Source organism: Macrotis lagotis, chromosome X (genome assembly GCF_037893015.1).
Source record: "Macrotis lagotis isolate mMagLag1 chromosome X, bilby.v1.9.chrom.fasta, whole genome shotgun sequence".
In the NCBI taxonomy this organism is placed as follows: domain Eukaryota; kingdom Metazoa; phylum Chordata; class Mammalia; order Peramelemorphia; family Peramelidae; genus Macrotis; species Macrotis lagotis.
The window spans coordinates 150,951,723-150,965,177 of record NC_133666.1 but is presented as its reverse complement, the minus strand read 5'-3'; the positions used below and the strand labels follow the sequence as shown (position 1 = coordinate 150,965,177).

General features: G+C 34.3%; 1 long non-coding RNA gene across 4 annotated transcripts in view; it reads left to right on the top strand.

The window, feature by feature from the left end:
• LOC141501923 (uncharacterized) overlaps positions 1-13,455 on the top strand; it is a 47,612-nt gene that overhangs the window by 6,145 nt on the left and 28,012 nt on the right. For 3 of the 4 annotated variants that reach the window (XR_012472339.1, XR_012472338.1, XR_012472336.1), the window contains exons 2-3: positions 5,934-5,996; positions 6,640-6,683. This is a non-coding gene — a long non-coding RNA (uncharacterized LOC141501923). Of the gene's footprint in view, positions 1-5,204; positions 5,299-5,933; positions 5,997-6,639; positions 6,684-13,455 lie in introns of those variants that run through there. The other variant, XR_012472337.1, reaches the window with a different exon arrangement.

Below are 13,455 nucleotides of genomic sequence, written 5' to 3'. Positions count from 1 at the left end.
ATGGACTCTGAAGAAAGGAAATAATTGAAAGTAAATGCAATTTTAATTGATATAAAACTGTTGCTTATTAGAGGTAACCTGAACATAGCCACAAAGTCAAACAGCCAAAACTTAATCCTTTGACAGGGAGACATAGTGATTAATGCAGGTTTGCATTAATTTATTTGTAACACTTGTGAAGAAAGATATAGTTTATGAGCATTTTTGCTTTGAAAAGCAGAGAAAATCAGTAACAGGGAGAATAAACCTCAGAAAATATGGAGTAAAATATTAAAACCAGTCCTAACATTACCCTCAGTAGAAATAGGAGGAGGTGCTTCCAGCAATGATGGCTACTTGAAAAGTGCAGCTTATCTAGTTCTTATATATCTATTTCAGGGAAAAATCTGAAATTCAGACAAGATTATCTGTATCTATCTATCTATCTATCTATCGATCGATCTATCTATCTGTCTCTTTGGTTATATAACCAATTTTTAATTTGTATCTAGAAGTTATGCTGTTGATTGTGTTTAATCATGTCCAACTCTTCATCATTCCATTTGTAATTTTGGCCATGAAACTGTAGTATTTTGTTTTTTTCTCCAGATCATTTTTCAAATGAAGAAACTGAGGCAAATAGGGTTAAGTGACTTGTGGAAGGTCACACAGCTAGTAAATGTCAGAGGTAAAATGTGAATTAAGGTTTCCCTGATTGTAGGCTGTGTACTTATCCATTGCACCACTTAGCTGAACTCAGAATTTATAGGATTCATAAAACCAAATGATTCCCCAATCTACAATTGCTTCTCCTTGCAGTCTTTTGCTATCTCCTAACCCTACTACTACTTCTACTCTGTTCCTATGTTTCTCCCACTTATTCTCCTGATTTAAGTTAACAAACAGTTCCCACGATATGTCAAAATATTATCATCACCAATCATTTTAAAGCATAACTTGGACTTGGAATCTCTATTTCTACTAGGGTGTAAAAGAAGGGGAAAAAATTAGAAAACAATTATCTATCATTTCATTCAGAATGACCTTTAAAAACATAACCCTTTGAAACAATTCTGACATTTTACTTTAAACGGAAAACATCCATTCATTTGTATTTTCCCCCAGAAGCATGAAAGCTTTGGTTGGATTGAATTATATTAATTGAATCAGAAGATTATTTTATAATCTGAGTAATGGATTTTTCCAAACCTTAATATCTCTTTATACATCTGTCCAAGTATTTCAAATATTGTTTCATTGCCTCTTTCCAAATTGTTGGCTCCCTTTTGGGGAGCCATGTAATTCTTTGGTTATTAACAAAAAAGCAGAAATTGTCCAATAATTTATACTCATGAACCTTCAAAAAAGGTTTTTAACATAGTGTTTCTTTTATCAATGTTGCCCACCATTCCTCCTTTAGAAAAAAATGAAGGTAATCATAACACAAAACTGTGTATAATTGAATCTCCCCCCCCCCCATTCCACTGTGATATGCTTCAACACTTTTTAGAATTAAACAACTATTTCAGATTCTCTAATCATCAACTTTCATGGGTAACATTACCTGGGAAGAGAATACTCTTTTGGTTTGATTTCTTAAGATGTCATTAGGACTTTAACCACTTGGCTATTGTACTGCTACTAAGGATTTCTTTATTCCTACTTTCCTCTGTCAGTTTTAATGTTGTTGTCCAGCTAAGAGAATGGATTTGAACTCAGATCCTCCTGACATCAGGGCCAGTGCTCCATCTCTTGTGCTGCCTAACTGACCCAGATGTTCTAGAGTAATTTGGAACTAAGCCCAAAGGACAACTAAACTTTGCATACCCTTTGAACCAGCAGTACCATTAGGTCTGTATCCAAAGAGATCCAAAAATAAAAAGGCCAGGGGTGGGGGGGAACTTACATGTGTAAATATATTTATGACAGTTCTTTTTTTAGTGGCAAAGAATTGAAACTTGAGGGAGGAAATGACTAAAACAAACTGTGTCATATGAATGTAATGGAGTAATATTGTACAATAAGAAATAATTAACAGAAAGATTCCAGAAAAATCTGGAAAGACTTGTACAAATGGATGAAAAGTGAAATGAGAAGAACCAAGAAAACAATATCAGTGAGTATGATGATCAACTGTGAATGACTCAGCTCTTCTCAACAACACAATGATCCAGGATTGTTATAAAGGACCATGAAAGAAAATGCTATCAATATTCAATTGAAGAACTGAAGTACTTTGAATGCAAATTGAAGCATATATTTTTAATTACTTTATACTTTCTCATTTTTTCCCCTTTTGAAATATTTCTTCTTCCACAACTGAGAATAATATAGAAATATGTTATACATGATCACATGTATATGCTATGGCAAACTGCCTACCATTTTCAGAAGAGGGGAGAGAAGAGGAGGGAGAAATATTTGAAACCCAAAATCTTATAAAATGAATGCAAACATTTTCATAGCATGTAATTGGGGGAAAATAAAAGTAAGTGATATTTAAAAAAGAAATAAATGAGCAGAAGAATCCTGGAGTAAGAGACCTAAATTCTACTCCTGGCTTATTGTGTGTCCTGGGACAGGTCATTTACCTTGTATGTACTTCAGTTTCTTCAACCACTAAGTGCCTTGGATTAGAGGACCTTTAAGTGCTTTTCTAACTCTAATATTCTAGGAAATGAAGAAGTGCTGGGGTTTGAAGGATAAGAGATAGGTTTAGGGAAGAGGAATAGAGATACAGTTAATCTACACTTTAATAACACTTTTTTGTCTCTTATTACTTAGATTATATCTACATAGCTTTCTTTTTAAAATTTTTTTAAAATTTATTTTATTTTTAAATGTTTCCCCCAGCTACATGCAAAAGAAAGTTTCATTTATTTCCAAAACTTTGAGTTTCAAATTCTTTCCTTTCTTCCTACCCCACCCCACCATTGAAAAAGAAAGTCACTTGGTATAGGTGTGGCCATGAAAAACATTACTACAATAGTCATGATTTAAAAATAAACATAACTCCTCCTTCTACAAAGAGAAACTTCAAGAAAAATAAAATGAGGGGGGAAAAAAGAATGCTTTAATCTGTATTCAGACAATATCAGCTCTGTCTTTCAAATGAATAGCATTCATTATCATAAGTCCATCAGAGAAATTGCTTCAATATTTTTCCCACAGTTGCTATTGTTAGCTATATTTACTTCCATTATATTCTTCCCACCCCTGTTTATTCTATTCTCTCTCTCTCTCCTTTCAGCCTGTCCCTCTTCAAAAGTGTGTTGCATTTGACAACACTCTCTGATGATCTTTCCTCTCTTCTATCACCTACACCCCACTTCCTCTCCCCCATCCCCTTTTCCCAGTTCCTTTCCTTCCTTATTTTACTCTAGGACAAGATGGATTTCTGTACCCAATTGAGTATGAATATTATTTCCTCTCTGAGCCACTTCTGATGAAAGTAAGGTTCACTCACTTCTGCTTACATTCCCCCTCTTCCTTTCCATTGCAAAAACTTTTTTCTTACCTCTTTTATATGAAATAACTTACTCCTTTCTGTTCTTCTTTCCCTTTCTCCCAGTATATTCCTTTCTCACTCATTAATTTAATCTTTTTAATATATTATACCTTGAAATTCAGCTCCCTCCTGTGCCTTGTCTATATATACTCCTTCTAACTGCTCTAATAAATGAGAAGGTTCATATGAGTTATCAGTATCATCTTGCCATGCAGGAATATGTGTAGTTCATCATCATTAACTTCCTCATGATTTGCCCTTTCTGTTCACCTTCTCTATGTTTGACCTGAGTCCTGTATTTGAAGATCAAACTTTCTGTTCAGTTCTGGTTGTTTCATCTGGAACATTTGAAAGTCCCCTATTTCATTGAATGTCCATCTTTTCCCCAGAAAGTTTATGTTCAGTTTTGTTGGGTAATTGATTCATGGTTGTAATTCAAGCTCTTTTACTTTCCCAAATATCACACTCTAAACTCTTAGATCCCTTAACATAGAAGCTGCTAAATCTTATGTTTTCCTGACTGTAGCTTCATGATATTTGAATTATTTCTTTTTTGGCTGCTTGTAATATTTTCTCTCTGACTTGGGAGTTTTGAAATTTGACTATAATTCTTGGCAGTTTTCATTTTGGAATCTCTTTCAGGAGATGATTGGTGATTTCTTTCAATTTCTATTTTACCTTCTGCTTCTAGGATATCATGACAGTTTTCCTGGATAATTTCTTGAAAAATGAGACCAAGCTTTTTTTTGGGGGGGAGGTCATGAGTTTCAGGTTTTCCAATAATTTTTAAATTATCTCTCCTGTATCTGATTTCCAGGTCAGTTTCTTTTCTAATTAGATATTTAACATTTTCTTTTAGTTTTTCCATTCTTTTATTTTTGTTTTATTGTTTCTTAATTTCTCATAAAGTCATCAGCTTCCCTTAATTCCATTCTAAATTTGAAGGAATTACTTTCTTCAGAGAGCTTTTGCATCCCCTTTTACATTTGGCCAAGTCTGCTTCTTAAGACATTTGTTTCCTCATTGGGTTTTTTAGACAGCTTTTTCCATTTGACCCCAACTGGTTTTTAAGATGTTATATCCTTAATTTTTTTGTATCTTCTCCAAGCTACTGACTTGGTTTTCATGATTTTCCTGCATTTTTCTCATTTTTCTTCCCAATTTTTCCTCTACCTCCCTTACTTGATTTTCAAAAATCTTTTTTTGAGCTCTTCCCTAGCCTGAGGCCAATTGATATTTTTCTTGGAGGCATTGGATTCAGAAGCTTTGAATTTATCTTCTGAGTGCATATTTTGATTTTTCATGGGACTAAAATAATTTGTCTATGGATTTTTTCTTCTGTTGTTTGCTCATTTCCCTAGCCTATGACTTGATTTTAACTCTGTTAAGCTTTTGTGGGTTTTGTTGCTGTCTTCAGAGGTACAGGGACCTGCAAGTTCTCAGTTTCTCTAAGATCTTATGAGAGGCAATGACTGCTCTCCTGACCTATGGTCTCATCTGTGGATGACCATTCTTTTCTATACTGGAATGATGAGAAGGTTCCCTACCCTGCTGCAGGCAATAGGCTCTGTTCTGCTTTTGCTCCTTTTCCTGAGACTGGGGCCCCAGACTGTGACATGGATCTGAGTATAGGTGAAGCAACAGAGTCCTGTTTCAGGGAAAACAAAGAGACCTCTGCAATCTCCCCTGACCCCCTTATCATCTCTGGATACTCCAGAAACAGTTGCCTGATGATGCACCATGGCTGCTCCTGGTTCCTTGGAGTTCCTGGAGCTGAGGACTGCTCTGGACTGAGCTCCATTCACACTCTGGTAAGGTAGAGTTTTCCTGATGACCTTCCCATTTGTCCTTGGCAATCCCTGGATTGAGAGGTCTGAAAACTGCCAATGCTGCTACAGATACCAGTGGCCTCCAGGGACCAAGGCACCTTGAGTCTGTTGCTGGATGGTTGGAATGAGTTTGCTCCAGTGTGGTCTGGGCTATGCTGTAGGTCCTTACCCCAGTGGAACAGACCCTTCCTGCAGATCTTCCAAGTTATCTTGGACTGGAAAATTGTTTCATTTAGTCTTTTTGTGGGTTCTTCCACTCGAGAATTTGGTTAGAGCATTATTTAAAGGACTTTTAGAGTATTTTGGGGGAGAGCTTGTGGAAGTCCTGCTTTTGCTTCGCCATTTGACTCCATCCTCTCTACATGACCTTCTTATAGGAATCTATAATCTGTCATATTTAATTATTTTCTGCTTTTTTGAAAAATTTTGTTTGGATAAACATAAAAACCCATTTAAATTATAGTTATATTTCATCAAATGTAAAACTCACAAAATAATTGCAAAAGGATGATTGAGCTTCATTGTTTGCATGATGTTACACTTTAGTAATTATATTCGATTGTTAAAATAAATGGATAATTTAATAATAAAACATTTAAGTATTTTCTTTGTGTCAGGTATTCTGCTGATATACATACAAGTCAGCAAGACTACCCTTGAGGAACTTACATTCTATTAAGGTAAGAAATCACACAGAAGGAATGATGGTCTTAGAAGAATGTTTGGGATATTGGAGACATAAAAGATGATTTGAATAAAAGGGCAGTTGCATAGCATAGCATTGTCAAAAATGACATTCTTTGATGGAATTCAAAGAAATTAAAGTTAGTAACAAGTTAGTCTATTTTTTTTTTACCCCTGACTATTACTTCTACTGACAGTGATGGTTTGGAAGTTGATATTTTATCATATTTTTTCATAGCATATAGGATGATGCTCTATAATCAGTGAATATGCCATTCAGTAACAGACATAATAAAAAAGCAAAATAATCTATAAATGCCTCTTTTATTTTCTTGCAATTTAATTCCAATGGAAGAGAAGAATCATTTAAATGTTTTACCTCTGGTTATATTTTTTTTTGAACTGATACAGATAAACCCTATACAATTTTCTTTATCTGACAATTTGGGAAAGTCTATTGCTTATAAGGAAAAAAAGAAGAGAGATGTCTCCAAAATGATTCAAAATCTAAGAGTCAATTAAATTTTGAAATGAATATCACTTCCATTTCTTCTCTTTGAAGATGAATGCATATTCAGAAAAGAAAAAAGGAAAGAAGCAACACATAACATATTCTTCTTTTTTCTTTTTTTTCTTTAGGTTTTTGCAAGGCAAATGGGGTTAAATGGCTTGCCCACAGCCAGGTAATTATTAAATATCTGAGGCCTGATTTGAACTCAGGTATTCCTGACTTCAGGGCCAGTGCTGTATCCACTATGCCTCCTAGCCACCCCACATAACATATTCTTAATTATTTAAAGCATACTGAACACTTCCATTTCTCCATTGAGAAAGGGAGAAGTGTTAGTGACCTTGTTAAAGCATTTCCTGTATAAACTTACTTCTCATCTCTGGCACATACTGAATGACACTAGGAAAAGACACTTAGTGCTCCATGCAGCTTTTTAAGATTATAAGGTGATGACCCTTTTTTGGTAGATTGAATTTCCTCAGCTAGGAGTTCCTTTACCATTAAAAATCACAAGTTTGATTTCTCATGATTTTCCTATCTTTTCCTTTGGTTTTAAAAAACCTCCAGAAAGAATGAGAAATATTCTGCCAATTTGTAGGTCTCTAAACATTCAAATTTTTAGTATTGTATGTCCAACATAGTTAGGAAACTGACATTATTTGCACTTTCATCTTGAGGTCTTTTATGTTGTACAATCATGATTTAATGGGACTGGAGCATTTTATACTACAGAGTAGTGCTTCACTTGTACCTGTATGACTATGGACAAATTACTTAATCTTTCTGAAGAGTTCAGACTAGATAACATTTAAAACAACATTGCTAGATGGTAGAGTGGATAGAGCATAAGACCTGGAATCTACTGAATTTGTTTTCAGAAACTTTTTGGTGGTATGATCCTGGGTAAATCACTTAACTTTCTTTTTGCCCAAAAATTATGTTGTGAGGATCAAATGAGTTAATATTTATAGAGTGACTAGTACATGGAAGGCACTATATAAATGCTTATTCTATTTGAACTTTCAATTCTATGATCCAATTTCCTTAAAGAAGATGAGCAATTAATTAATTAATTGATAGCAAAATTAAAACTACAAAGGATTGGAGAAACTGAATTTTTCACCTTTTAACTCTCTTGACTTCATTACTAAAATTCAATACTAAAAGGAAAAAAAACTTACCCAATAGATTGACAGTTTTCCTGTTTCTGGTTTGGCTGGAAATAACTAGAAGAAAGAAACTTCTAACACAGAGATACTTGAAATTCAGTCATGTGGAAATGAAAACACTTTCTTAGCTTTGAGACTGGATGAGGTTCAGTTTAAAGGTCAACACTGGGTATTGTATCTGGGAATACAAATTGACCCACCCTTCAAAATCCTTACTTCATATTGATGTATAAAACAATTACTCATTATTTACTTTCCATTCTTGCAGAACAAGAGTCAGAGAGGGTTTGTATATGCAGAATTGGATTATAGAGAAAGTAATCTAATGGGATGACTATTGCTGGGGGATAAATTAGCAATGAATTTCTAAGAGAGGAACTTTCATTTCTCAATTTCATTCATTCATTCATTCATTCATTCATTTATCTATCTATCTATCTATCTATCTATCTATCTATGTATCTATTTATTTATTTATTTATTTATTTATTTATTTATTTATTTATTTATTTATTGTTAGGTTTTTGCAAGGTAAACAGGGCTTAAGTGGCTTGCCCAAGGCCACACAGCTAGGTAATTATTAAGTGTCTGAGACCAGATTTGAACCCAGGTACTCCTGACTCCAGGGCCAGTGCTTTATCCACTACACCACCTAGCCGCCCCTCATTTCTCAATTTTTAAAAATACTTTTTTAATTAGCATTTTATAGTGAAATTTTCAATATTTAAAAATATTGTATTACTTTCAACAGTAAATTTTTGTTAAATGCTTAATGGAATAATAGCTTAAAACTACATTGTCTTTCAAGACACCTTGTGTGTTGGTCCTGTCCTCTCTGAATATGAGATTTCACATTAACAGAAAATGCTTGTATGAAAGGGATCATATAGCATAGATTTAGAGTTAGAAGGGCCTAGAACAATACTGCAGTCTAATCCTCCCTTGAATAGATGAAGGATCTGAGGACCACAGAGGTTAAGCATCTCATGCAAATTCACACAGGTGGCAAATAGCAGAGCTGTGCTATGAAATTACCACTTCTCACTCTAGTTATTTTTTTCCCCCCGTATTGTGTTATTGTGTGAAGAAAAGAGAGAAAGGGAAAGGAAATCTAAAATGATTTTAACTCTTATACTCAAAAATTTCGGTTCAGGCAAAGAAACTGTCATGTTTTTAATTGACACATATGCTTTTTTTTCAAAGCCTCAAAGACTTTAAGGCTACCTGACCCCTTTGGAATGAATTTGGTTTATTTCTGGCCAAGTTTTTGGAAAGAAATCTTTTATTCCTTGCTCTTCTGTGGAAATAATTATTGTTACACTATCTCTGTGGAAACTATGACCATTGAAACTTGGAGTGTCAGACAAAGCAAAGAGAGTATGAGGATGGGTGCTATTGATTCCTCCCCCTCAAACTCAATGTTTTTAATATCTGAATCCTTCATTTTAAAATACCATATATATTTCCTTTGAAATAAATCCTTTTTTTGAAAAAAATGAAAGGATAACCAATTCTTGAACATTTAAAAAAATTGTAAACTTTTAAAAATTAATTGTTACCAAATAGGCATAAGAAAAACTACATTTTAAATCACATTTTCAAAGTAGAATATCTGTCTGTCTCTCTATCTATGTATCTATGTATCTATCTACCTACCTATCCACCTACCAGCATATCCAATCTATCATCTATCTATATATCATCCATCCATCTATCTATCTACTTAGCTCTTTTTGTGGCAGCAAAAATATTGGAAATTGAATGTATGTCCATAAATTAGGGAATGACTGAACAAGTTGTAGAACATAATTGTGATGGAATATTATGGTATTATAAAAATTGATAAACAAGATGGTTTCAGGAAAAGCTGGGAAGACTTTTAGGAACTGATATAAAGTGCAGTGAGCCTAAACAATAGAACATTGTTCACATTAACAGCAATATTGTAAGGATAATCAACTATGAAACCTTTAGTTATTCTGATCAAAACAATAACCTATGGTGAAGATTGCTATCTACCTCCAGAGACAGAGAACTGATAAGCTCTGAATGCATATTGAAGCATACTTTTCTACTTTATTTTTCTTGTTTTTTAAATGTCTTTTCTTTTGTTTATGTGAAAATATGCTTTGTCTGGCTTCACTTGTATAATTGATATCAAATTGCTTGCCTTCTTAGACAAGGAGGGACAGATTTGGAATTCATAATATGAAAAAAGTACTTAAAATTTTTAAGTGTAATTGTAATAAAATATTTAAAAAATAAACTATATAATTTGTAAGGATAACTAACTTTTTCTTGAAGATTTTAATTTATGATGTAGACATCTCAATTTATAAAAAAGCTATTTCTGAACAGAAAAAAGTTTATGGAAATAAATGTCTCCCCTATCCAATTCTAGACCAACCAAGTTTTTGACTTGGTTACACATAAAATTAAAAAAAATCACTTCAAATTAAATCCCCAAAGTCAAGAAATTTTAATTGTCTGGACAAAGGAAACAGAATTAGATCCCTCTGGATATTGTTCCTATTCTTTTTGACACCTCTTTTCATTTTAACCTGGCCTTAGGGGCAACTAGAAGCAGTAGTGGAAAAATGTCAAGGATGTTGTATTTTATCATTTCTATGGTATATCATTAAACATTTTGGTATAATTATTATTGTAATTTCATGTTAATATGTGAATATTAAATTGTCAAGATTGCTTCAATATGGAACTGCATGGATTCCTCTCAGAATATTATACTCAGTGTGACTCAGGTCATACATTTTAAAAAGTAACCCAGAATAAATCCACAATTAAAATGGCAGATGGCAATGTATAGATATTGACAAAGGAAACTGAGAGTTAACTTTGAGAAGGAAGTGGACAAGGGCATTAAAGGCTGTCTTTAGGTACCTGGGATACTGTTATATTGGAAGAAAATGAGAAGTTCTGCTTGATCTCATAAGGCAGAAGTTGGAATAATGAGAATTTGAATTGGCAGATTTTAGGCTTAATATGCAGAGAAACTTTGTAAGAGGAAAAAAAAGAATGTATTGCTTCTGTGGTTTTCTCTCATGAGATGTTTTTGAGCAAAGGGTAGATGACCATTTGAAAGGGTGTGGAGACAATTTTTACTTAGGTAAGGATTGTATTATATGACCTCTGAGGTCCCTTCCAACTTTAGTATTTTATAATTCTGTGCTATTTTAAATTATATATATATATATATATATATATATATATATATATATACACACATATATATATATTGTTTGGACAGCTTTTAAACTGAAGCGTTTAGAGAAGCATTCTATTTGAAAAACAAAAAAAAGTTCCAAAAAAAGTAGATCTATTTTAAAATTAAGTGGGTTGTTGTCTACTAAGAGGTAAGCCTGGGAAGTGAAATCTGGGAAATGAAAGTAGATAATCCTTATATCTATTATAGTAAGGTACAAAGAGGACAATTGGGACTAATTTGTGTCTTACAAAATGATTTCGTAACTAAAAAGCATAAAGAGTTGTTTCTATTGATGAGGTTATGGAAAACTGTATTAAAAACATGCATAGTACTACTAGTTATGTTTTGTGATGATAATGCTTTAGTAAATCTCATAACTAATGTATATATATCTATATATCTTTATCTTGTTGGTCAGATATAACTCATGATTAAGCATCATTTGACAACAGTATGGCTTGTTTGCTTTTTTTTTGCTATTTCTACTTTCAAATTCTTTTTTTATGGTTTATATTTTTAATTTGTTATAGTTCATGGTTTATCCAATTTTTGACATTTACTGCCATCTAGTGGAAGTAGTTCACAATACCCCCCCATCAACTTTTTTGTGACATGAGTCATTTATTAAGCATTATCCAGCCTCAGACACTTAATTACCTAGATGTGTAGCCTTGGGCAAGCCACTTAACCCCATTGCCTTGCAAAAACTAAAAAAAAAATAACTAAAAAAAAGATACAGTAAGAAGAAACACAAAAACGTTCTTCTAACATGTTGAGGGCATCTCTTCCTTCTTGGTCTACCACCTTGGTTTCTGAAAAAAGGACTGCTTATTAGATTAAAAATTTAATTCAGTTACTACACAGTATGACTTTCACAAAGTTTGAAAGCCCTGCTGGGTTATTAAACTCCTGGATTCCACTTCTCTGAACCGCCAGGTTAGGTAGTCTCTTCTCTGAGTCCACTGAATAGTAAAGATCAGTTTCTTGAGGTCACAAGGAGTAATGGAAGGGAATTTATAGTGAAAGGGGAGTGCTCCTCAGGTTCTCCTTCCTTACCATTTTGCATAATAGCATCAATGAAAAAGTCCTTCACTCAAATGAAAATGGAGAGAAAGTCACTTGATCATGCTCATTTAGACTGTTTAGTTGGTCACTTGGGGGGCAGGTGGAGCCAAGATGGTAGAATAAAGTCAGGGACTTGCCCGAGGTCTCCCCCAAACCACTTCAAATACCTTTAATAATGACTCTAACCAAATTCTAGAGTGGTAAAATACACAAAAAAGACAGAGTGAAACAATTTTCTAACACAAGACAACTTAGAAGATTGGTTGGGAAGGGTCTGCTGCCCCAGGATGAGAGAGGAGTGCAAAGCAGTGTAGGTTGTGCTAGAGTGAATAAACCTCAGCTATTCAGGAAGAGATAGCAACAGTGACAGTGCGAGGAAGTTTCCTGATCTCTCAGCCCAGAGATTGCCAAGAACAGCTTGGAAGATCATCAAGAAAACTCTGCTGCAATAGAGGGAGAGTGGAGCACAGTTCAGTGCAGATCTCAGCGCAGAGATCTGACTCCAGCAGACCAGGAGCAGGTCTCCAGGGTCACTGAATCAGGAGAGGTAGCTGCTTGTGGAACTTTCAGCTGACAGATGATGAGGGGGTCAGAAGGAGATAACAGGGGTCTCTTTGTTGTCACTGAGGCAGATATCTGTTGCTTTGCCCATACTCAGATCTGGGTTGCAGTCTGGGGAACCAATCCCAGGAAAGAGGAGCACTTCCATAGCAAGGTTTACTGCCATAGTCGTGCAGGGACTCTTCTCACAGTTCCACAGCAGAAAGAAGTTCTTGTGGTTACCCATAGGTCAGAGCACTGACCAGGAGAGTAGGACAAACATCTCCTTAGATCATTAGACCTAGGAAGAAGTGAAAACTTGCCTAGAAGTGTCTCTGAAAAATTTCCCCTAGCTCCTCTACCCTGGAAGTGGAGCCTCACCTTAACAAAGAAGTAAAATCAAATCATAGACAGGGAAGTGAGCATACAAAAGAAGAAACAAAATCTGACCATAGACAGTTGCTACAATCAGAAGAAAGATAAAAATACATGCTCAGAAGAAGATAACAACATCAAAGCTTCTACAACCAAAGCCTCTAAGAAATTGGTCTCAGGCCATGGAGGTGCTCAAAATTCTTTTTTTTTTTTACTTAAAATCCCTACTTTTACTTGAAAATCAAGTAAGGGAGATAGAGGAAAATTTGAGAAGTTAAATGAAAGTGAGAAGGGAAAATCATGAAGACCAAGGCAGCAGATTAGTAAAGGAGAAACCAAAAAATACTGAAAAAAATCTTTAAAATCATACTGGGCCAAATGAGAAAAGAGCCCCAAAAAGCCAATAAGGAGAAGAATGCCTTAAAGAAACAGAACTGACCAAATGGAAAAGGAGATTCAAAAATTCACTGAAGAAAATAATTCCTTAAAATATAGATTGGAGCAAAGGGAAATTGATAACTTTGTGAGAAATCAAGAAACAATAAAACAAAACCAAAAGAATGAAAAAC